Source organism: Astatotilapia calliptera, chromosome 23 (assembly GCF_964374335.1).
Source record: "Astatotilapia calliptera chromosome 23, fAstCal68.1, whole genome shotgun sequence".
Taxonomy (NCBI): domain Eukaryota; kingdom Metazoa; phylum Chordata; class Actinopteri; order Cichliformes; family Cichlidae; genus Astatotilapia; species Astatotilapia calliptera.
Window position 1 is genome coordinate 29199212 of NC_137443.1, and position 23255 is coordinate 29222466.

At 51.2% G+C, this 23255-nt stretch overlaps 26 non-coding genes across 26 annotated transcripts; 10 read left to right on the forward strand and 16 right to left on the reverse strand.

Moving 5' to 3' along the window:
• Positions 1 to 442: 442 nt before the first annotated feature.
• Positions 443 to 513, reverse strand: trnag-gcc (transfer RNA glycine (anticodon GCC)). The gene has a single exon. It is a non-coding gene; the product is annotated as a tRNA-Gly (tRNA).
• A 1379-nt stretch (positions 514 to 1892) lies between these two features.
• Positions 1893 to 1965, reverse strand: trnam-cau (transfer RNA methionine (anticodon CAU)). The gene has a single exon. It is a non-coding gene; the product is annotated as a tRNA-Met (tRNA).
• A 601-nt stretch (positions 1966 to 2566) lies between these two features.
• trnag-gcc (transfer RNA glycine (anticodon GCC)) lies at positions 2567 to 2637 on the reverse strand. The gene has a single exon. It is a non-coding gene; the product is annotated as a tRNA-Gly (tRNA).
• A 122-nt stretch (positions 2638 to 2759) lies between these two features.
• On the forward strand, positions 2760 to 2831 carry trnae-cuc (transfer RNA glutamic acid (anticodon CUC)). The gene has a single exon. It is a non-coding gene; the product is annotated as a tRNA-Glu (tRNA).
• Positions 2832 to 4016: 1185 nt separating this feature from the next.
• trnam-cau (transfer RNA methionine (anticodon CAU)) lies at positions 4017 to 4089 on the reverse strand. The gene has a single exon. It is a non-coding gene; the product is annotated as a tRNA-Met (tRNA).
• Positions 4090 to 4883: 794 nt separating this feature from the next.
• trnae-cuc (transfer RNA glutamic acid (anticodon CUC)) lies at positions 4884 to 4955 on the forward strand. Its single transcript has one exon. It is a non-coding gene; the product is annotated as a tRNA-Glu (tRNA).
• A 1841-nt stretch (positions 4956 to 6796) lies between these two features.
• On the reverse strand, positions 6797 to 6867 carry trnag-gcc (transfer RNA glycine (anticodon GCC)). The gene has a single exon. It is a non-coding gene; the product is annotated as a tRNA-Gly (tRNA).
• A 122-nt stretch (positions 6868 to 6989) lies between these two features.
• trnae-cuc (transfer RNA glutamic acid (anticodon CUC)) lies at positions 6990 to 7061 on the forward strand. Its single transcript has one exon. It is a non-coding gene; the product is annotated as a tRNA-Glu (tRNA).
• Positions 7062 to 8246: 1185 nt separating this feature from the next.
• Positions 8247 to 8319, reverse strand: trnam-cau (transfer RNA methionine (anticodon CAU)). Its single transcript has one exon. It is a non-coding gene; the product is annotated as a tRNA-Met (tRNA).
• A 601-nt stretch (positions 8320 to 8920) lies between these two features.
• On the reverse strand, positions 8921 to 8991 carry trnag-gcc (transfer RNA glycine (anticodon GCC)). Its single transcript has one exon. It is a non-coding gene; the product is annotated as a tRNA-Gly (tRNA).
• Positions 8992 to 9113: 122 nt separating this feature from the next.
• trnae-cuc (transfer RNA glutamic acid (anticodon CUC)) lies at positions 9114 to 9185 on the forward strand. Its single transcript has one exon. It is a non-coding gene; the product is annotated as a tRNA-Glu (tRNA).
• A 1185-nt stretch (positions 9186 to 10370) lies between these two features.
• Positions 10371 to 10443, reverse strand: trnam-cau (transfer RNA methionine (anticodon CAU)). The gene has a single exon. It is a non-coding gene; the product is annotated as a tRNA-Met (tRNA).
• A 583-nt stretch (positions 10444 to 11026) lies between these two features.
• Positions 11027 to 11097, reverse strand: trnag-gcc (transfer RNA glycine (anticodon GCC)). The gene has a single exon. It is a non-coding gene; the product is annotated as a tRNA-Gly (tRNA).
• Positions 11098 to 11219: 122 nt separating this feature from the next.
• On the forward strand, positions 11220 to 11291 carry trnae-cuc (transfer RNA glutamic acid (anticodon CUC)). The gene has a single exon. It is a non-coding gene; the product is annotated as a tRNA-Glu (tRNA).
• A 1185-nt stretch (positions 11292 to 12476) lies between these two features.
• trnam-cau (transfer RNA methionine (anticodon CAU)) lies at positions 12477 to 12549 on the reverse strand. Its single transcript has one exon. It is a non-coding gene; the product is annotated as a tRNA-Met (tRNA).
• Positions 12550 to 13343: 794 nt separating this feature from the next.
• On the forward strand, positions 13344 to 13415 carry trnae-cuc (transfer RNA glutamic acid (anticodon CUC)). The gene has a single exon. It is a non-coding gene; the product is annotated as a tRNA-Glu (tRNA).
• A 1858-nt stretch (positions 13416 to 15273) lies between these two features.
• On the reverse strand, positions 15274 to 15344 carry trnag-gcc (transfer RNA glycine (anticodon GCC)). Its single transcript has one exon. It is a non-coding gene; the product is annotated as a tRNA-Gly (tRNA).
• Positions 15345 to 15466: 122 nt separating this feature from the next.
• trnae-cuc (transfer RNA glutamic acid (anticodon CUC)) lies at positions 15467 to 15538 on the forward strand. Its single transcript has one exon. It is a non-coding gene; the product is annotated as a tRNA-Glu (tRNA).
• A 1128-nt stretch (positions 15539 to 16666) lies between these two features.
• Positions 16667 to 16739, reverse strand: trnam-cau (transfer RNA methionine (anticodon CAU)). The gene has a single exon. It is a non-coding gene; the product is annotated as a tRNA-Met (tRNA).
• Positions 16740 to 17533: 794 nt separating this feature from the next.
• Positions 17534 to 17605, forward strand: trnae-cuc (transfer RNA glutamic acid (anticodon CUC)). The gene has a single exon. It is a non-coding gene; the product is annotated as a tRNA-Glu (tRNA).
• Positions 17606 to 19464: 1859 nt separating this feature from the next.
• On the reverse strand, positions 19465 to 19535 carry trnag-gcc (transfer RNA glycine (anticodon GCC)). Its single transcript has one exon. It is a non-coding gene; the product is annotated as a tRNA-Gly (tRNA).
• Positions 19536 to 19657: 122 nt separating this feature from the next.
• On the forward strand, positions 19658 to 19729 carry trnae-cuc (transfer RNA glutamic acid (anticodon CUC)). The gene has a single exon. It is a non-coding gene; the product is annotated as a tRNA-Glu (tRNA).
• Positions 19730 to 20857: 1128 nt separating this feature from the next.
• Positions 20858 to 20930, reverse strand: trnam-cau (transfer RNA methionine (anticodon CAU)). The gene has a single exon. It is a non-coding gene; the product is annotated as a tRNA-Met (tRNA).
• Positions 20931 to 21531: 601 nt separating this feature from the next.
• Positions 21532 to 21602, reverse strand: trnag-gcc (transfer RNA glycine (anticodon GCC)). The gene has a single exon. It is a non-coding gene; the product is annotated as a tRNA-Gly (tRNA).
• A 122-nt stretch (positions 21603 to 21724) lies between these two features.
• On the forward strand, positions 21725 to 21796 carry trnae-cuc (transfer RNA glutamic acid (anticodon CUC)). The gene has a single exon. It is a non-coding gene; the product is annotated as a tRNA-Glu (tRNA).
• Positions 21797 to 22981: 1185 nt separating this feature from the next.
• On the reverse strand, positions 22982 to 23054 carry trnam-cau (transfer RNA methionine (anticodon CAU)). Its single transcript has one exon. It is a non-coding gene; the product is annotated as a tRNA-Met (tRNA).
• Between the last annotated feature and the right edge of the window lie 201 nt (positions 23055 to 23255).

Consider the following 23255-nt stretch of genomic DNA (forward strand, 5'->3'; position numbering starts at 1 on the left):
CCGGCTTACCTGAAAGGGACAAGCGGTAGACAATGGATGGGTTGCCTTTGCCACGTACTGTGTATCAAGCGAGGCTCAAGACACCATCTTCCCCCAAAACGGACCATTCTTCTTTTGTCTCGTAGTGCCGTCTTAAGTTAAATTCCTTAATTACAGCCACATTAGCTCCACTAATAAGACACACGGTTTACCAGCAATGTCTGTAAACATATATTCAGTCACCCACTGGCGCTGGCAGGCGACAATTCTAAGTCTGCCAATTGTCCCGCCGAATTCGCGCCACTGTCCAAAGTCTCCTCTCAACAACATCTTGACTTAATGCAGATACGATGTCCAACCCAAGTTTGGTTTGCACAGGCTTCTTGTTCCAAATCTTGATGCCGTCTGGCCGTGACCGAGAACAAACTTAATGCCCCCCAAGACCCCACGCATAAAGGAACCGTGCATTGGCCGGGAATCGAACCCGGGTCTCCCGCGTGGCAGGCGAGAATTCTACCACTGAACCACCAATGCTCACACACGTGGCAGGTTTCTCAACGAATTCGCGCCATTGCCCAAGCGCTCCTCTCGAGGCGCAGCGGAAAATGTAGCCCGATACACCCACGCGTCACTCATCAAGACACCTCTGTGGCACCTCCGTGATGGTCTAGTGGTCAGGATTCGGCGCTCTCACCGCCGCGGCCCGGGTTCGATTCCCGGTCAGGGAACCTGTGTTTTGCCCCACCTCCGCCTTACCCGAAAGGGACAAGCGGTAGACAATGGATGGGTTGCCTTTGCCACGTACTGTGTATCAAGAGAGCCTCAAGGCACCATCTCCCCCCAAAACGGACCATTCCTTGAAGCCGTCAACAAATGAAGCAGAGTTGCCAGTTCTTCAAGCCCAGGATGAGCTGCCGTCTTGGAGGTGAAGGGTGTGACAGGACATCCAAAAAATGTGTGGCCGAACTGCGCATCAAAACATGCCTCCCGTGAGGATAGAGCTCAACACCGCCAGTTTTCGAGACTTGCGCACGGCAGGCGACAATTCTACCGCTGAGCTAACAACCCTTGCATGTCCGCCAATTGTCCCGCTGAATTCGCGCTACTGTCCAAACTCTCCTCTCCAGACGCTTAAAATGGATGCACAAACTCTGCCACGTACTGCGCATCAAAGCACATCGCTTGCGTGAGGCTACAAGTCACTACCTTCTGATTTCGTGATTCACATGTGGCAGGCGACAGCTCTAACGCTCAGCCACCAGCCCTTACAAGTCTGCCAATTGTCTCGTCGAATTCGCGCCACTCTCCAAAGTCTACTCTCAACAACATCTTGACTTAATGCAGATACGATGTCCAACCCAAGTTTGGTTTGCATAGACTTCTTGTTCCAACTTAACAGTCAGGCAAGAATGACTTCAAATTATCCCTCTCCATGGACCCTGTTGGCAAAGGAACTCCAGGCAACCTCCAGAGACTCAGCTCGGGAGCTGCTGATAACCAATTATCAGCCCTTGTTCATCCGCTTCCAATGCAAAGACATTCCTAACCCTACCTGGACAAAGTGTCCTAGAAGAAATAACAGGTAGGAGTCATTTGGGAGCCAACGTGTGGTGCCCCGCAATTCTGACCTGAGAAAAGAAAGAGGAATTGTGGTGAAAGTTGGATGAAGTGGTTTCAGAGGGCCGGCACACATCCATAGGGGAGGATCGCCTGCCACGTGTGAGTCTTGAAATCAAACAGATGGGAAGGCTTTCCACGGTCAATGGCAGAATGATTTGGATTGATCCCTGTTCTAGATCTCGCATCGGAGGAGGCTGAAAATCCACTACAAAGGAGTGGTTCTAAGGCCCCAGCGTCCTCGAAATGGGTAGAAGAGGTACAAAATGGATGGACCAACTCTGTACCAAAACACCTGCCTCGTGTGAGGCTCGAACTCACGACCTTCAGATTATGAGACTGACGCGCTGCCTACTGCGCCAACGAGGCTGACAGGGAACCTGAAAATGGACGATTTCTCGAAGCTGCACAGAAATGAAATTCAGCTTGGACAAACAAAGGTGAGTCCCCAGGTATTTAAGCCCTGAACGGGTTTTGGAGGTGAAGAGTGCCACAGGAGATCCTAAAAACGGTGTTTTGACCCAGCTCCGGCTTACCTGAAAGGGACAAGCGGTAGACAATGGATGGGTTGCCTTTGCCACGTACTGTGTATCAAGCGAGGCTCAAGACACCATCTTCCCCCAAAACGGACCATTCTTCTTTTGTCTCGTAGTGCCGTCTTAAGTTAAATTCCTTAATTACAGCCACATTAGCTCCACTAATAAGACACACGGGTTTACCAGCAATGTCTGTAAACATATATTCAGTCACCCACTGGCGCTGGCAGGCGACAATTCTAAGTCTGCCAATTGTCCCGCCGAATTCGCGCCACTGTCCAAAGTCTCCTCTCAACAACATCTTGACTTAATGCAGATACGATGTCCAACCCAAGTTTGGTTTGCACAGGCTTCTTGTTCCAAATCTTGATGCCGTCTGGCCGTGACCGAGAACAAACTTAATGCCCCCCAAGACCCCACGCATAAAGGAACCGTGCATTGGCCGGGAATCGAACCCGGGTCTCCCGCGTGGCAGGCGAGAATTCTACCACTGAACCACCAATGCTCACACACGTGGCAGTTTTCTCAACGAATTCGCGCCATTGCCCAAGCGCTCCTCTCGAGGCGCAGCGGAAAATGTAGCCCGATACACCCACGCGTCACTCATCAAGACACCTCTGTGGCAGCTCCCTGATGGTCTAGTGGTCAGGATTCGGCGCTCTCACCGCCGCGGCCCGGGTTCGATTCCCGGTCAGGGAACCTGTGTTTTGCCCCACCTCCGCCTTACCCGAAAGGGACAAGCGGTAGACAATGGATGGGTTGCCTTTGCCACGTACTGTGTATCAAGAGAGCCTCAAGGCACCATCTCCCCCCAAAACGGACCATTCCTTGAAGCCGTCAACAAATGAAGCAGAGTTGCCAGTTCTTCAAGCCCAGGATGAGCTGCCGTCTTGGAGGTGAAGGGTGTGACAGGACATCCAAAAAATGTGTGGCCGAACTGCGCATCAAAACATGCCTCCCGTGAGGATAGAGCTCAACACCGCCAGTTTTCGAGACTTGCGCACGGCAGGCGACAATTCTACCGCTGAGCTAACAACCCTTGCATGTCCGCCAATTGTCCCGCTGAATTCGCGCTACTGTCCAAACTCTCCTCTCCAGACGCTTAAAATGGATGCACAAACTCTGCCACGTACTGCGCATCAAAGCACATCGCTTGCGTGAGGCTACAAGTCACTACCTTCTGATTTCGTGATTCACATGTGGCAGGCGACAGTTCTAACGCTCAGCCACCAGCCCTTACAAGTCTGCCAATTGTCTCGTCGAATTCGCGCCACTCTCCAAAGTCTACTCTCAACAACATCTTGACTTAATGCAGATACGATGTCCAACCCAAGTTTGGTTTGCATAGACTTCTTGTTCCAACTTAACAGTCAGGCAAGAATGACTTCAAATTATCCCTCTCCATGGACCCTGTTGGCAAAGGAACTCCAGGCAACCTCCAGAGACTCAGCTCGGGAGCTGCTGATAACCAATTATCAGCCCTTGTTCATCCGCTTCCAATGCAAAGACATTCCTAACCCTACCTGGACAAAGTGTCCTAGAAGAAATAACAGGTAGGAGTCATTTGGGAGCCAACGTGTGGTGCCCCGCAATTCTGACCTGAGAAAAGAAAGAGGAATTGTGGTGAAAGTTGGATGAAGTGGTTTCAGAGGGCCGGCACACATCCATAGGGGAGGATCGCCTGCCACGTGTGAGTCTTGAAATCAAACAGATGGGAAGGCTTTCCACGGTCAATGGCAGAATGATTTGGATTGATCCCTGTTCTAGATCTCGCATCGGAGGAAGCTGAAAATCCACTACAAAGGAGTGGTTCTAAGGCCCCAGCGTCCTCGAAATGGGTAGAAGAGGTACAAAATGGATGGACCAACTCTGTACCAAAACACCTGCCTCGTGTGAGGCTCGAACTCACGACCTTCAGATTATGAGACTGACGCGCTGCCTACTGCGCCAACGAGGCTGACAGGGAACCTGAAAATGGACGATTTCTCGAAGCTGCACAGAAATGAAATTCAGCTTGGACAAACAAAGGTGAGTCCCCAGGTATTTAAGCCCTGAACGGGTTTTGGAGGTGAAGAGTGCCACAGGAGATCCTAAAAACGGTGTTTTGACCCAGCTCCGGCTTACCTGAAAGGGACAAGCGGTAGACAATGGATGGGTTGCCTTTGCCACGTACTGTGTATCAAGCGAGGCTCAAGACACCATCTTCCCCCAAAACGGACCATTCTTCTTTTGTCTCGTAGTGCCGTCTTAAGTTAAATTCCTTAATTACAGCCACATTAGCTCCACTAATAAGACACACGGGTTTACCAGCAATGTCTGTAAACATATATTCAGTCACCCACTGGCGCTGGCAGGCGACAATTCTAAGTCTGCCAATTGTCCCGCCGAATTCGCGCCACTGTCCAAAGTCTCCTCTCAACAACATCTTGACTTAATGCAGATACGATGTCCAACCCAAGTTTGGTTTGCACAGGCTTCTTGTTCCAAATCTTGATGCCGTCTGGCCGTGACCGAGAACAAACTTAATGCCCCCCAAGACCCCACGCATAAAGGAACCGTGCATTGGCCGGGAATCGAACCCGGGTCTCCCGCGTGGCAGGCAAGAATTCTACCACTGAACCACCAATGCTCACACATGTGGCAGTTTTCTCAACGAATTCGCGCCATTGCCCAAGCGCTCCTCTCGAGGCGCAGCGGAAAATGTAGCCCGATACACCCACGCGTCACTCATCAAGACACCTCTGTGGCAGCTCCCTGATGGTCTAGTGGTCAGGATTCGGCGCTCTCACCGCCGCGGCCCGGGTTCGATTCCCGGTCAGGGAACCTGTGTTTTGCCCCACCTCCGCCTTACCCGAAAGGGACAAGCGGTAGACAATGGATGGGTTGCCTTTGCCACGTACTGTGTATCAAGAGAGCCTCAAGGCACCATCTCCCCCCAAAACGGACCATTCCTTGAAGCCGTCAACAAATGAAGCAGAGTTGCCAGTTCTTCAAGCCCAGGATGAGCTGCCGTCTTGGAGGTGAAGGGTGTGACAGGACATCCAAAAAATGTGTGGCCGAACTGCGCATCAAAACATGCCTCCCGTGAGGATAGAGCTCAACACCGCCAGTTTTCGAGACTTGCGCACGGCAGGCGACAATTCTACCGCTGAGCTAACAACCCTTGCATGTCCGCCAATTGTCCCGCTGAATTCGCGCTACTGTCCAAACTCTCCTCTCCAGACGCTTAAAATGGATGCACAAACTCTGCCACGTACTGCGCATCAAAGCACATCGCTTGCGTGAGGCTACAAGTCACCACCTTCTGATTTCGTGATTCACATGTGGCAGGCGACAGTTCTAACGCTCAGCCACCAGCCCTTACAAGTCTGCCAATTGTCTCGTCGAATTCGCGCCACTCTCCAAAGTCTACTCTCAACAACATCTTGACTTAATGCAGATACGATGTCCAACCCAAGTTTGGTTTGCATAGACTTCTTGTTCCAACTTAACAGTCAGGCAAGAATGACTTCAAATTATCCCTCTCCATGGACCCTGTTGGCAAAGGAACTCCAGGCAACCTCCAGAGACTCAGCTCGGGAGCTGCTGATAACCAATTATCAGCCCTTGTTCATCCGCTTCCAATGCAAAGACATTCCTAACCCTACCTGGACAAAGTGTCCTAGAAGAAATAACAGGTAGGAGTCATTTGGGAGCCAACGTGTGGTGCCCCGCAATTCTGACCTGAGAAAAGAAAGAGGAATTGTGGTGAAAGTTGGATGAAGTGGTTTCAGAGGGCCGGCACACATCCACAGGGGAGGATCGCCTGCCACGTGTGAGTCTTGAAATCAAACAGATGGGAAGGCTTTCCACGGTCAATGGCAGAATGATTTGGATTGATCCCTGTTCTAGATCTCGCATTGGAGGAGGCTGAAAATCCACTACAAAGGAGTGGTTCTAAGGCCCCAGCGTCCTCGAAATGGGTAGAAGAGGTACAAAATGGATGGACCAACTCTGTACCAAAACACCTGCCTCGTGTGAGGCTCGAACTCACGACATTCAGATTATGAGACTGACGCGCTGCCTACTGCGCCAACGAGGCTAGACGATTTCTCGAAGCTGCACAGAAATGAAATTCAGCTTGGACAAACAAAGGTGAGTCCCCAGGTATTTAAGCCCTGAACGGGTTTTGGAGGTGAAGAGTGCCACAGGAGATCCTAAAAACGGTGTTTTGACCCAGCTCCGGCTTACCTGAAAGGGACAAGCGGTAGACAATGGATGGGTTGCCTTTGCCACGTACTGTGTATCAAGCGAGGCTCAAGACACCATCTTCCCCCAAAACGGACCATTCTTCTTTTGTCTCGTAGTGCCGTCTTAAGTTAAATTCCTTAATTACAGCCACATTAGCTCCACTAATAAGACACACGGGTTTACCAGCAATGTCTGTAAACATATATTCAGTCACCCACTGGCGCTGGCAGGCGACAATTCTAAGTCTGCCAATTGTCCCGCCGAATTCGCGCCACTGTCCAAAGTCTCCTCTCAACAACATCTTGACTTAATGCAGATACGATGTCCAACCCAAGTTTGGTTTGCACAGGCTTCTTCTTCCAAATCTTGATGCCGTCTGGCCGTGACCGAGAACAAACTTAATGCCCCCCAAGACCCCACGCATAAAGGAACCGTGCATTGGCCGGGAATCGAACCCGGGTCTCCCGCGTGGCAGGCGAGAATTCTACCACTGAACCACCAATGCTCACACACGTGGCAGTTTTCTCAACGAATTCGCGCCATTGCCCAAGCGCTCCTCTCGAGGCGCAGCGGAAAATGTAGCCCGATACACCCACGCGTCACTCATCAAGACACCTCTGTGGCAGCTCCCTGATGGTCTAGTGGTCAGGATTCGGCGCTCTCACCGCCGCGGCCCGGGTTCGATTCCCGGTCAGGGAACCTGTGTTTTGCCCCACCTCCGCCTTACCCGAAAGGGACAAGCGGTAGACAATGGATGGGTTGCCTTTGCCACGTACTGTGTATCAAGAGAGCCTCAAGGCACCATCTCCCCCCAAAACGGACCATTCCTTGAAGCCGTCAACAAATGAAGCAGAGTTGCCAGTTCTTCAAGCCCAGGATGAGCTGCCGTCTTAGAGGTGAAGGGTGTGACAGGACATCCAAAAAATGTGTGGCCGAACTGCGCATCAAAACATGCCTCCCGTGAGGATAGAGCTCAACACCGCCAGTTTTCGAGACTTGCGCACGGCAGGCGACAATTCTACCGCTGAGCTAACAACCCTTGCATGTCCGCCAATTGTCCCGCTGAATTCGCGCTACTGTCCAAACTCTCCTCTCCAGACGCTTAAAATGGATGCACAAACTCTGCCACGTACTGCGCATCAAAGCACATCGCTTGCGTGAGGCTACAAGTCACTACCTTCTGATTTCGTGATTCACATGTGGCAGGCGACAGCTCTAACGCTCAGCCACCAGCCCTTACAAGTCTGCCAATTGTCTCGTCGAATTCGCGCCACTCTCCAAAGTCTACTCTCAACAACATCTTGACTTAATGCAGATACGATGTCCAACCCAAGTTTGGTTTGCATAGACTTCTTGTTCCAACTTAACAGTCAGGCAAGAATGACTTCAAATTATCCCTCTCCATGGACCCTGTTGGCAAAGGAACTCCAGGCAACCTCCAGAGACTCAGCTCGGGAGCTGCTGATAACCAATTATCAGCCCTTGTTCATCCGCTTCCAATGCAAAGACATTCCTAACCCTACCTGGACAAAGTGTCCTAGAAGAAATAACAGGTAGGAGTCATTTGGGAGCCAACGTGTGGTGCCCCGCAATTCTGACCTGAGAAAAGAAAGAGGAATTGTGGTGAAAGTTGGATGAAGTGGTTTCAGAGGGCCGGCACACATCCATAGGGGAGGATCGCCTGCCACGTGTGAGTCTTGAAATCAAACAGATGGGAAGGCTTTCCACGGTCAATGGCAGAATGATTTGGATTGATCCCTGTTCTAGATCTCGCATCGGAGGAAGCTGAAAATCCACTACAAAGGAGTGGTTCTAAGGCCCCAGCGTCCTCGAAATGGGTAGAAGAGGTACAAAATGGATGGACCAACTCTGTACCAAAACACCTGCCTCGTGTGAGGCTCGAACTCACGACCTTCAGATTATGAGACTGACGCGCTGCCTACTGCGCCAACGAGGCTGACAGGGAACCTGAAAATGGACGATTTCTCGAAGCTGCACAGAAATGAAATTCAGCTTGGACAAACAAAGGTGAGTCCCCAGGTATTTAAGCCCTGAACGGGTTTTGGAGGTGAAGAGTGCCACAGGAGATCCTAAAAACGGTGTTTTGACCCAGCTCCGGCTTACCTGAAAGGGACAAGCGGTAGACAATGGATGGGTTGCCTTTGCCACGTACTGTGTATCAAGCGAGGCTCAAGACACCATCTTCCCCCAAAACGGACCATTCTTCTTTTGTCTCGTAGTGCCGTCTTAAGTTAAATTCCTTAATTACAGCCACATTAGCTCCACTAATAAGACACACGGGTTTACCAGCAATGTCTGTAAACATATATTCAGTCACCCACTGGCGCTGGCAGGCGACAATTCTAAGTCTGCCAATTGTCCCGCCGAATTCGCGCCACTGTCCAAAGTCTCCTCTCAACAACATCTTGACTTAATGCAGATACGATGTCCAACCCAAGTTTGGTTTGCACAGGCTTCTTGTTCCAAATCTTGATGCCGTCTGGCCGTGACCGAGAACAAACTTAATGCCCCCCAAGACCCCACGCATAAAGGAACCGTGCATTGGCCGGGAATCGAACCCGGGTCTCCCGCGTGGCAGGCGAGAATTCTACCACTGAACCACCAATGCTCACACATGTGGCAGTTTTCTCAACGAATTCGCGCCATTGCCCAAGCGCTCCTCTCGAGGCGCAGCGGAAAATGTAGCCCGATACACCCACGCGTCACTCATCAAGACACCTCTGTGGCAGCTCCCTGATGGTCTAGTGGTCAGGATTCGGCGCTCTCACCGCCGCGGCCCGGGTTCGATTCCCGGTCAGGGAACCTGTGTTTTGCCCCACCTCCGCCTTACCCGAAAGGGACAAGCGGTAGACAATGGATGGGTTGCCTTTGCCACGTACTGTGTATCAAGAGAGCCTCAAGGCACCATCTCCCCCCAAAACGGACCATTCCTTGAAGCCGTCAACAAATGAAGCAGAGTTGCCAGTTCTTCAAGCCCAGGATGAGCTGCCGTCTTGGAGGTGAAGGGTGTGACAGGACATCCAAAAAATGTGTGGCCGAACTGCGCATCAAAACATGCCTCCCGTGAGGATAGAGCTCAACACCGCCAGTTTTCGAGACTTGCGCACGGCAGGCGACAATTCTACCGCTGAGCTAACAACCCTTGCATGTCCGCCAATTGTCCCGCTGAATTCGCGCTACTGTCCAAACTCTCCTCTCCAGACGCTTAAAATGGATGCACAAACTCTGCCACGTACTGCGCATCAAAGCACATCGCTTGCGTGAGGCTACAAGTCACCACCTTCTGATTTCGTGATTCACATGTGGCAGGCGACAGTTCTAACGCTCAGCCACCAGCCCTTACAAGTCTGCCAATTGTCTCGTCGAATTCGCGCCACTCTCCAAAGTCTACTCTCAACAACATCTTGACTTAATGCAGATACGATGTCCAACCCAAGTTTGGTTTGCATAGACTTCTTGTTCCAACTTAACAGTCAGGCAAGAATGACTTCAAATTATCCCTCTCCATGGACCCTGTTGGCAAAGGAACTCCAGGCAACCTCCAGAGACTCAGCTCGGGAGCTGCTGATAACCAATTATCAGCCCTTGTTCATCCGCTTCCAATGCAAAGACATTCCTAACCCTACCTGGACAAAGTGTCCTAGAAGAAATAACAGGTAGGAGTCATTTGGGAGCCAACGTGTGGTGCCCCGCAATTCTGACCTGAGAAAAGAAAGAGGAATTGTGGTGAAAGTTGGATGAAGTGGTTTCAGAGGGCCGGCACACATCCACAGGGGAGGATCGCCTGCCACGTGTGAGTCTTGAAATCAAACAGATGGGAAGGCTTTCCACGGTCAATGGCAGAATGATTTGGATTGATCCCTGTTCTAGATCTCGCATTGGAGGAGGCTGAAAATCCACTACAAAGGAGTGGTTCTAAGGCCCCAGCGTCCTCGAAATGGGTAGAAGAGGTACAAAATGGATGGACCAACTCTGTACCAAAACACCTGCCTCGTGTGAGGCTCGAACTCACGACCTTCAGATTATGAGACTGACGCGCTGCCTACTGCGCCAACGAGGCTAGACGATTTCTCGAAGCTGCACAGAAATGAAATTCAGCTTGGACAAACAAAGGTGAGTCCCCAGGTATTTAAGCCCTGAACGGGTTTTGGAGGTGAAGAGTGCCACAGGAGATCCTAAAAACGGTGTTTTGACCCAGCTCCGGCTTACCTGAAAGGGACAAGCGGTAGACAATGGATGGGTTGCCTTTGCCACGTACTGTGTATCAAGCGAGGCTCAAGACACCATCTTCCCCCAAAACGGACCATTCTTCTTTTGTCTCGTAGTGCCGTCTTAAGTTAAATTCCTTAATTACAGCCACATTAGCTCCACTAATAAGACACACGGGTTTACCAGCAATGTCTGTAAACATATATTCAGTCACCCACTGGCGCTGGCAGGCGACAATTCTAAGTCTGCCAATTGTCCCGCCGAATTCGCGCCACTGTCCAAAGTCTCCTCTCAACAACATCTTGACTTAATGCAGATACGATGTCCAACCCAAGTTTGGTTTGCACAGGCTTCTTCTTCCAAATCTTGATGCCGTCTGGCCGTGACCGAGAACAAACTTAATGCCCCCCAAGACCCCACGCATAAAGGAACCGTGCATTGGCCGGGAATCGAACCCGGGTCTCCCGCGTGGCAGGCGAGAATTCTACCACTGAACCACCAATGCTCACACACGTGGCAGTTTTCTCAACGAATTCGCGCCATTGCCCAAGCGCTCCTCTCGAGGCGCAGCGGAAAATGTAGCCCGATACACCCACGCGTCACTCATCAAGACACCTCTGTGGCAGCTCCCTGATGGTCTAGTGGTCAGGATTCGGCGCTCTCACCGCCGCGGCCCGGGTTCGATTCCCGGTCAGGGAACCTGTGTTTTGCCCCACCTCCGCCTTACCCGAAAGGGACAAGCGGTAGACAATGGATGGGTTGCCTTTGCCACGTACTGTGTATCAAGAGAGCCTCAAGGCACCATCTCCCCCCAAAACGGACCATTCCTTGAAGCCGTCAACAAATGAAGCAGAGTTGCCAGTTCTTCAAGCCCAGGATGAGCTGCCGTCTTGGAGGTGAAGGGTGTGACAGGACATCCAAAAAATGTGTGGCCGAACTGCGCATCAAAACATGCCTCCCGTGAGGATAGAGCTCAACACCGCCAGTTTTCGAGACTTGCGCACGGCAGGCGACAATTCTACCGCTGAGCTAACAACCCTTGCATGTCCGCCAATTGTCCCGCTGAATTCGCGCTACTGTCCAAACTCTCCTCTCCAGACGCTTAAAATGGATGCACAAACTCTGCCACGTACTGCGCATCAAAGCACATCGCTTGCGTGAGGCTACAAGTCACTACCTTCTGATTTCGTGATTCACATGTGGCAGGCGACAGCTCTAACGCTCAGCCACCAGCCCTTACAAGTCTGCCAATTGTCTCGTCGAATTCGCGCCACTCTCCAAAGTCTACTCTCAACAACATCTTGACTTAATGCAGATACGATGTCCAACCCAAGTTTGGTTTGCATAGACTTCTTGTTCCAACTTAACAGTCAGGCAAGAATGACTTCAAATTATCCCTCTCCATGGACCCTGTTGGCAAAGGAACTCCAGGCAACCTCCAGAGACTCAGCTCGGGAGCTGCTGATAACCAATTATCAGCCCTTGTTCATCCGCTTCCAATGCAAAGACATTCCTAACCCTACCTGGACAAAGTGTCCTAGAAGAAATAACAGGTAGGAGTCATTTGGGAGCCAACGTGTGGTGCCCCGCAATTCTGACCTGAGAAAAGAAAGAGGAATTGTGGTGAAAGTTGGATGAAGTGGTTTCAGAGGGCCGGCACACATCCATAGGGGAGGATCGCCTGCCACGTGTGAGTCTTGAAATCAAACAGATGGGAAGGCTTTCCACGGTCAATGGCAGAATGATTTGGATTGATCCCTGTTCTAGATCTCGCATCGGAGGAAGCTGAAAATCCACTACAAAGGAGTGGTTCTAAGGCCCCAGCGTCCTCGAAATGGGTAGAAGAGGTACAAAATGGATGGACCAACTCTGTACCAAAACACCTGCCTCGTGTGAGGCTCGAACTCACGACCTTCAGATTATGAGACTGACGCGCTGCCTACTGCGCCAACGAGGCTGACAGGGAACTTGAAAATGGACGATTTCTCGAAGCTGCACAGAAATGAAATTCAGCTTGGACAAACAAAGGTGAGTCCCCAGGTATTTAAGCCCTGAACGGGTTTTGGAGGTGAAGAGTGCCACAGGAGATCCTAAAAACGGTGTTTTGACCCAGCTCCGGCTTACCTGAAAGGGACAAGCGGTAGACAATGGATGGGTTGCCTTTGCCACGTACTGTGTATCAAGCGAGGCTCAAGACACCATCTTCCCCCAAAACGGACCATTCTTCTTTTGTCTCGTAGTGCCGTCTTAAGTTAAATTCCTTAATTACAGCCACATTAGCTCCACTAATAAGACACACGGGTTTACCAGCAATGTCTGTAAACATATATTCAGTCACCCACTGGCGCTGGCAGGCGACAATTCTAAGTCTGCCAATTGTCCCGCCGAATTCGCGCCACTGTCCAAAGTCTCCTCTCAACAACATCTTGACTTAATGCAGATACGATGTCCAACCCAAGTTTGGTTTGCACAGGCTTCTTGTTCCAAATCTTGATGCCGTCTGGCCGTGACCGAGAACAAACTTAATGCCCCCCAAGACCCCACGCATAAAGGAACCGTGCATTGGCCGGGAATCGAACCCGGGTCTCCCGCGTGGCAGGCAAGAATTCTACCACTGAACCACCAATGCTCACACACGTGGCAGTTTTCTCAACGAATTCGCGCCATTGCCCAAGCGCTCCTCTCGAGGCGCAGCGGAAAATGTAGCCCGATACACCCACGCGTCACTCATCAAGACACCTCTGTGGCAGCTCCCTGATGGTCTAGTGGTCAGGATTCGGCGCTCTCACCGCCGCGGCCCGGGTTCGATTCCCGGTCAGGGAACCTGTGTTTTGCCCCACCTCCGCCTTACCCGAAAGGGACAAGCGGTAGACAATGGATGGGTTGCCTTTGCCACGTACTGTGTATCAAGAGAGCCTCAAGGCACCATCTCCCCCCAAAACGGACCATTCCTTGAAGCCGTCAACAAATGAAGCAGAGTTGCCAGTTCTTCAAGCCCAGGATGAGCTGCCGTCTTGGAGGTGAAGGGTGTGACAGGACATCCAAAAAATGTGTGGCCGAACTGCGCATCAAAACATGCCTCCCGTGAGGATAGAGCTCAACACCGCCAGTTTTCGAGACTTGCGCACGGCAGGCGACAATTCTACCGCTGAGCTAACAACCCTTGCATGTCCGCCAATTGTCCCGCTGAATTCGCGCTACTGACAAACTCTCCTCTCCAGACGCTTAAAATGGATGCACAAACTCTGCCACGTACTGCGCATCAAAGCACATCGCTTGCGTGAGGCTACAAGTCACTACCTTCTGATTTCGTGATTCACATGTGGCAGGCGACAGCTCTAACGCTCAGCCACCAGCCCTTACAAGTCTGCCAATTGTCTCGTCGAATTCGCGCCACTCTCCAAAGTCTACTCTCAACAACATCTTGACTTAATGCAGATACGATGTCCAACCCAAGTTTGGTTTGCATAGACTTCTTGTTCCAACTTAACAGTCAGGCAAGAATGACTTCAAATTATCCCTCTCCATGGACCCTGTTGGCAAAGGAACTCCAGGCAACCTCCAGAGACTCAGCTCGGGAGCTGCTGATAACCAATTATCAGCCCTTGTTCATCCGCTTCCAATGCAAAGACATTCCTAACCCTACCTGGACAAAGTGTCCTAGAAGAAATAACAGGTAGGAGTCATTTGGGAGCCAACGTGTGGTGCCCCGCAATTCTGACCTGAGAAAAGAAAGAGGAATTGTGGTGAAAGTTGGATGAAGTGGTTTCAGAGGGCCGGCACACATCCATAGGGGAGGATCGCCTGCCACGTGTGAGTCTTGAAATCAAACAGATGGGAAGGCTTTCCACGGTCAATGGCAGAATGATTTGGATTGATCCCTGTTCTAGATCTCGCATCGGAGGAAGCTGAAAATCCACTACAAAGGAGTGGTTCTAAGGCCCCAGCGTCCTCGAAATGGGTAGAAGAGGTACAAAATGGATGGACCAACTCTGTACCAAAACACCTGCCTCGTGTGAGGCTCGAACTCACGACCTTCAGATTATGAGACTGACGCGCTGCCTACTGCGCCAACAAGGCTGACAGGGAACCTGAAAATGGACGATTTCTCGAAGCTGCACAGAAATGAAATTCAGCTTGGACAAACAAAGGTGAGTCCCCAGGTATTTAAGCCCTGAACGGGTTTTGGAGGTGAAGAGTGCCACAGGAGATCCTAAAAACGGTGTTTTGACCCAGCTCCGGCTTACCTGAAAGGGACAAGCGGTAGACAATGGATGGGTTGCCTTTGCCACGTACTGTGTATCAAGCGAGGCTCAAGACACCATCTTCCCCCAAAACGGACCATTCTTCTTTTGTCTCGTAGTGCCGTCTTAAGTTAAATTCCTTAATTACAGCCACATTAGCTCCACTAATAAGACACACGGGTTTACCAGCAATGTCTGTAAACATATATTCAGTCACCCACTGGCGCTGGCAGGTGACAATTCTAAGTCTGCCAATTGTCCCGCCGAATTCGCGCCACTGTCCAAAGTCTCCTCTCAACAACATCTTGACTTAATGCAGATACGATGTCCAACCCAAGTTTGGTTTGCACAGGCTTCTTGTTCCAAATCTTGATGCCGTCTGGCCGTGACCGAGAACAAACTTAATGCCCCCCAAGACCCCACGCATAAAGGAACCGTGCATTGGCCGGGAATCGAACCCGGGTCTCCCGCGTGGCAGGCGAGAATTCTACCACTGAACCACCAATGCTCACACACGTGGCAGTTTTCTCAACGAATTCGCGCCATTGCCCAAGCGCTCCTCTCGAGGCGCAGCGGAAAATGTAGCCCGATACACCCACGCGTCACTCATCAAGACACCTCTGTGGCAGCTCCCTGATGGTCTAGTGGTCAGGATTCGGCGCTCTCACCGCCGCGGCCCGGGTTCGATTCCCGGTCAGGGAACCTGTGTTTTGCCCCACCTCCGCCTTACCCGAAAGGGACAAGCGGTAGACAATGGATGGGTTGCCTTTGCCACGTACTGTGTATCAAGAGAGCCTCAAGGCACCATCTCCCCCCAAAACGGACCATTCCTTGAAGCCGTCAACAAATGAAGCAGAGTTGCCAGTTCTTCAAGCCCAGGATGAGCTGCCGTCTTGGAGGTGAAGGGTGTGGATAGAGCTCAACACCGCCAGTTTTCGAGACTTGCGCACGGCAGGCGACAATTCTACCGCTGAGCTAACAACCCTTGCATGTCCGCCAATTGTCCCGCTGAATTCGCGCTACTGTCCAAACTCTCCTCTCCAGACGCTTAAAATGGATGCACAAACTCTGCCACGTACTGCGCATCAAAGCACATCGCTTGCGTGAGGCTACAAGTCACCACCTTCTGATTTCGTGATTCACATGTGGCAGGCGACAGTTCTAACGTTCAGCCACCAGCCCTTACAAGTCTGCCAATTGTCTCGTCGAATTCGTGCCACTCTCCAAAGTCTACTCTCAACAACATCTTGACTTAATGCAGATACGATGTCCAACCCAAGTTTGGTTTGCATAGACTTCTTGTTCCAACTTAACAGTCAGGCAAGAATGACTTCAAATTATCCCTCTCCATGGACCCTGTTGGCAAAGGAACTCCAGGCAACCTCCAGAGACTCAGCTCGGGAGCTGCTGATAACCAATTATCAGCCCTTGTTCATCCGCTTCCAATGCAAAGACATTCCTAACCCTACCTGGACAAAGTGTCCTAGAAGAAATAACAGGTAGGAGTCATTTGGGAGCCAACGTGTGGTGCCCCGCAATTCTGACCTGAGAAAAGAAAGAGGAATTGTGGTGAAAGTTGGATGAAGTGGTTTCAGAGGGCCGGCACACATCCATAGGGGAGGATCGCCTGCCACGTGTGAGTCTTGAAATCAAACAGATGGGAAGGCTTTCCACGGTCAATGGCAGAATGATTTGGATTGATCCCTGTTCTAGATCTCGCATTGGAGGAGGCTGAAAATCCACTACAAAGGAGTGGTTCTAAGGCCCCAGCGTCCTCGAAATGGGTAGAAGAGGTACAAAATGGATGGACCAACTCTGTACCAAAACACCTGCCTCGTGTGAGGCTCGAACTCACGACCTTCAGATTATGAGACTGACGCGCTGCCTACTGCGCCAACGAGGCTGACAGGGAACCTGAAAATGGACGATTTCTCGAAGCTGCACAGAAATGAAATTCAGCTTGGACAAACAAAGGTGAGTCCCCAGGTATTTAAGCCCTGAACGGGTTTTGGAGGTGAAGAGTGCCACAGGAGATCCTAAAAACGGTGTTTTGACCCAGCTCCGGCTTACCTGAAAGGGACAAGCGGTAGACAATGGATGGGTTGCCTTTGCCACGTACTGTGTATCAAGCGAGGCTCAAGACACCATCTTCCCCCAAAACGGACCATTCTTCTTTTGTCTCGTAGTGCCGTCTTAAGTTAAATTCCTTAATTACAGCCACATTAGCTCCACTAATAAGACACACGGGTTTACCAGCAATGTCTGTAAACATATATTCAGTCACCCACTGGCGCTGGCAGGCGACAATTCTAAGTCTGCCAATTGTCCCGCCGAATTCGCGCCACTGTCCAAAGTCTCCTCTCAACAACATCTTGACTTAATGCAGATACGATGTCCAACCCAAGTTTGGTTTGCACAGGCTTCTTGTTCCAAATCTTGATGCCGTCTGGCCGTGACCGAGAACAAACTTAATGCCCCCCAAGACCCCACGCATAAAGGAACCGTGCATTGGCCGGGAATCGAACCCGGGTCTCCCGCGTGGCAGGCGAGAATTCTACCACTGAACCACCAATGTTCACACACGTGGCAGTTTTCTCAACGAATTCGCGCCATTGCCCAAGCGCTCCTCTCGAGGCGCAGCGGAAAATGTAGCCCGATACACCCACGCGTCACTCATCAAGACACCTCTGTGGCAGCTCCCTGATGGTCTAGTGGTCAGGATTCGGCGCTCTCACCGCCGCGGCCCGGGTTCGATTCCCGGTCAGGGAACCTGTGTTTTGCCCCACCTCCGCCTTACCCGAAAGGGACAAGCGGTAGACAATGGATGGGTTGCCTTTGCCACGTACTGTGTATCAAGAGAGCCTCAAGGCACCATCTCCCCCCAAAACGGACCATTCCTTGAAGCCGTCAACAAATGAAGCAGAGTTGCCAGTTCTTCAAGCCCAGGATGAGCTGCCGTCTTGGAGGTGAAGGGTGTGACAGGACATCCAAAAAATGTGTGGCCGAACTGCGCATCAAAACATGCCTCCCGTGAGGATAGAGCTCAACACCGCCAGTTTTCGAGACTTGCGCACGGCAGGCGACAATTCTACCGCTGAGCTAACAACCCTTGCATGTCCGCCAATTGTCCCGCTGAATTCGCGCTACTGTCCAAACTCTCCTCTCCAGACGCTTAAAATGGATGCACAAACTCTGCCACGTACTGCGCATCAAAGCACATCGCTTGCGTGAGGCTACAAGTCACCACCTTCTGATTTCGTGATTCACATGTGGCAGGCGACAGTTCTAACGCTCAGCCACCAGCCCTTACAAGTCTGCCAATTGTCTCGTCGAATTCGCGCCACTCTCCAAAGTCTACTCTCAACAACATCTTGACTTAATGCAGATACGATGTCCAACCCAAGTTTGGTTTGCATAGACTTCTTGTTCCAACTTAACAGTCAGGCAAGAATGACTTCAAATTATCCCTCTCCATGGACCCTGTTGGCAAAGGAACTCCAGGCAACCTCCAGAGACTCAGCTCGGGAGCTGCTGATAACCAATTATCAGCCCTTGTTCATCCGCTTCCAATGCAAAGACATTCCTAACCCTACCTGGACAAAGTGTCCTAGAAGAAATAACAGGTAGGAGTCATTTGGGAGCCAACGTGTGGTGCCCCGCAATTCTGACCTGAGAAAAGAAAGAGGAATTGTGGTGAAAGTTGGATGAAGTGGTTTCAGAGGGCCGGCACACATCCACAGGGGAGGATCGCCTGCCACGTGTGAGTCTTGAAATCAAACAGATGGGAAGGCTTTCCACGGTCAATGGCAGAATGATTTGGATTGATCCCTGTTCTAGATCTCGCATCGGAGGAGGCTGAAAATCCACTACAAAGGAGTGGTTCTAAGGCCCCAGCGTCCTCGAAATGGGTAGAAGAGGTACAAAATGGATGGACCAACTCTGTACCAAAACACCTGCCTCGTGTGAGGCTCGAACTCACGACATTCAGATTATGAGACTGACGCGCTGCCTACTGCGCCAACGAGGCTGACAGGGAACCTGAAAATGGACGATTTCTCGAAGCTGCACAGAAATGAAATTCAGCTTGGACAAACAAAGGTGAGTCCCCAGGTATTTAAGCCCTGAACGGGTTTTGGAGGTGAAGAGTGCCACAGGAGATCCTAAAAACGGTGTTTTGACCCAGCTCCGGCTTACCTGAAAGGGACAAGCGGTAGACAATGGATGGGTTGCCTTTGCCACGTACTGTGTATCAAGCGAGGCTCAAGACACCATCTTCCTCCAAAACGGACCATTCTTCTTTTGTCTCGTAGTGCCGTCTTAAGTAAAATTCCTTAATTACAGCCACATTAGCTCCACTAATAAGACACACGGGTTTACCAGCAATGTCTGTAAACATATATTCAGTCACCCACTGGCGCTGGCAGGCGACAATTCTAAGTCTGCCAATTGTCCCGCCGAATTCGCGCCACTGTCCAAAGTCTCCTCTCAACAACATCTTGACTTAATGCAGATACGATGTCCAACCCAAGTTTGGTTTGCACAGGCTTCTTGTTCCAAATCTTGATGCCGTCTGGCCGTGACCGAGAACAAACTTAATGCCCCCCAAGACCCCACGCATAAAGGAACCGTGCATTGGCCGGGAATCGAACCCGGGTCTCCCGCGTGGCAGGCGAGAATTCTACCACTGAACCACCAATGCTCACACACGTGGCAGTTTTCTCAACGAATTCGCGCCATTGCCCAAGCGCTCCTCTCGAGGCGCAGCGGAAAATGTAGCCCGATACACCCACGCGTCACTCATCAAGACACCTCTGTGGCAGCTCCCTGATGGTCTAGTGGTCAGGATTCGGCGCTCTCACCGCCGCGGCCCGGGTTCGATTCCCGGTCAGGGAACCTGTGTTTTGCCCCACCTCCGCCTTACCCGAAAGGGACAAGCGGTAGACAATGGATGGGTTGCCTTTGCCACGGACTGTGTATCAAGAGAGCCTCAAGGCACCATCTCCCCCCAAAACGGACCATTCCTTGAAGCCGTCAACAAATGAAGCAGAGTTGCCAGTTCTTCAAGCCCAGGATGAGCTGCCGTCTTGGAGGTGAAGGGTGTGGATAGAGCTCAACACCGCCAGTTTTCGAGACTTGCGCACGGCAGGCGACAATTCTACCGCTGAGCTAACAACCCTTGCATGTCCGCCAATTGTCCCGCTGAATTCGCGCTACTGTCCAAACTCTCCTCTCCAGACGCTTAAAATGGATGCACAAACTCTGCCACGTACTGCGCATCAAAGCACATCGCTTGCGTGAGGCTACAAGTCACCACCTTCTGATTTCGTGATTCACATGTGGCAGGCGACAGTTCTAACGCTCAGCCACCAGCCCTTACAAGTCTGCCAATTGTCTCGTCGAATTCGCGCCACTCTCCAAAGTCTACTCTCAACAACATCTTGACTTAATGCAGATACGATGTCCAACCCAAGTTTGGTTTGCATAGACTTCTTGTTCCAACTTAACAGTCAGGCAAGAATGACTTCAAATTATCCCTCTCCATGGACCCTGTTGGCAAAGGAACTCCAGGCAACCTCCAGAGACTCAGCTCGGGAGCTGCTGATAACCAATTATCAGCCCTTGTTCATCCGCTTCCAATGCAAAGACATTCCTAACCCTACCTGGACAAAGTGTCCTAGAAGAAATAACAGGTAGGAGTCATTTGGGAGCCAACGTGTGGTGCCCCGCAATTCTGACCTGAGAAAAGAAAGAGGAATTGTGGTGAAAGTTGGATGAAGTGGTTTCAGAGGGCCGGCACACATCCATAGGGGAGGATCGCCTGCCACGTGTGAGTCTTGAAATCAAACAGATGGGAAGGCTTTCCACGGTCAATGGCAGAATGATTTGGATTGATCCCTGTTCTAGATCTCGCATCGGAGGAGGCTGAAAATCCACTACAAAGGAGTGGTTCTAAGGCCCCAGAGTCCTCGAAATGGGTAGAAGAGGTACAAAATGGATGGACCAACTCTGTACCAAAACACCTGCCTCGTGTGAGGCTCGAACTCACGACCTTCAGATTATGAGACTGACGCGCTGCCTACTGCGCCAACGAGGCTGACAGGGAACCTGAAAATGGACGATTTCTCGAAGCTGCACAGAAATGAAATTCAGCTTGGACAAACAAAGGTGAGTCCCCAGGTATTTAAGCCCTGAACGGGTTTTGGAGGTGAAGAGTGCCACAGGAGATCCTAAAAACGGTGTTTTGACCCAGCTCCGGCTTACCTGAAAGGGACAAGCGGTAGACAATGGATGGGTTGCCTTTGCCACGTACTGTGTATCAAGCGAGGCTCAAGACACCATCTTCCCCCAAAACGGACCATTCTTCTTTTGTCTCGTAGTGCCGTCTTAAGTTAAATTCCTTAATTACAGCCACATTAGCTCCACTAATAAGACACACGGGTTTACCAGCAATGTCTGTAAACATATATTCAGTCACCCACTGGCGCTGGCAGGCGACAATTCTAAGTCTGCCAATTGTCCCGCCGAATTCGCGCCACTGTCCAAAGTCTCCTCTCAACAACATCTTGACTTAATGCAGATACGATGTCCAACCCAAGTTTGGTTTGCACAGGCTTCTTCTTCCAAATCTTGATGCCGTCTGGCCGTGACCGAGAACAAACTTAATGCCCCCCAAGACCCCACGCATAAAGGAACCGTGCATTGGCCGGGAATCGAACCCGGGTCTCCCGCGTGGCAGGCGAGAATTCTACCACTGAACCACCAATGCTCACACACGTGGCAGTTTTCTCAACGAATTCGCGCCATTGCCCAAGCGCTCCTCTCGAGGCGCAGCGGAAAATGTAGCCCGATACACCCACGCGTCACTCATCAAGACACCTCTGTGGCAGCTCCCTGATGGTCTAGTGGTCAGGATTCGGCGCTCTCACCGCCGCGGCCCGGGTTCGATTCCCGGTCAGGGAACCTGTGTTTTGCCCCACCTCCGCCTTACCCGAAAGGGACAAGCGGTAGACAATGGATGGGTTGCCTTTGCCACGTACTGTGTATCAAGAGAGCCTCAAGGCACCATCTCCCCCCAAAACGGACCATTCCTTGAAGCCGTCAACAAATGAAGCAGAGTTGCCAGTTCTTCAAGCCCAGGATGAGCTGCCGTCTTGGAGGTGAAGGGTGTGACAGGACATCCAAAAAATGTGTGGCCGAACTGCGCATCAAAACATGCCTCCCGTGAGGATAGAGCTCAACACCGCCAGTTTTCGAGACTTGCGCACGGCAGGCGACAATTCTACCGCTGAGCTAACAACCCTTGCATGTCCGCCAATTGTCCCGCTGAATTCGCGCTACTGTCCAAACTCTCCTCTCCAGACGCTTAAAATGGATGCACAAACTCTGCCACGTACTGCGCATCAAAGCACATCGCTTGCGTGAGGCTACAAGTCACCACCTTCTGATTTCGTGATTCACATGTGGCAGGCGACAGTTCTAACGCTCAGCCACCAGCCCTTACAAGTCTGCCAATTGTCTCGTCGAATTCGCGCCACTCTCCAAAGTCTACTCTCAACAACATCTTGACTTAATGCAGATACGATGTCCAACCCAAGTTTGGTTTGCATAGACTTCTTGTTCCAACTTAACAGTCAGGCAAGAATGACTTCAAATTATCCCTCTCCATGGACCCTGTTGGCAAAGGAACTCCAGGCAACCTCCAGAGACTCAGCTCGGGAGCTGCTGATAACCAATTATCAGCCCTTGTTCATCCGCTTCCAATGCAAAGACATTCCTAACCCTACCTGGACAAAGTGTCCTAGAAGAAATAACAGGTAGGAGTCATTTGGGAGCCAACGTGTGGTGCCCCGCAATTCTGACCTGAGAAAAGAAAGAGGAATTGTGGTGAAAGTTGGATGAAGTGGTTTCAGAGGGCCGGCACACATCCACAGGGGAGGATCGCCTGCCACGTGTGAGTCTTGAAATCAAACAGATGGGAAGGCTTTCCACGGTCAATGGCAGAATGATTTGGATTGATCCCTGTTCTAGATCTCGCATTGGAGGAGGCTGAAAATCCACTACAAAGGAGTGGTTCTAAGGCCCCAGCGTCCTCGAAATGGGTAGAAGAGGTACAAAATGGATGGACCAACTCTGTACCAAAACACCTGCCTCGTGTGAGGCTCGAACTCACGACCTTCAGATTATGAGACTGACGCGCTGCCTACTGCGCCAACGAGGCTAGACGATTTCTCGAAGCTGCACAGAAATGAAATTCAGCTTGGACAAACAAAGGTGAGTCCCCAGGTATTTAAGCCCTGAACGGGTTTTGGAGGTGAAGAGTGCCACAGGAGATCCTAAAAACGGTGTTTTGACCCAGCTCCGGCTTACCTGAAAGGGACAAGCGGTAGACAATGGATGGGTTGCCTTTGCCACGTACTGT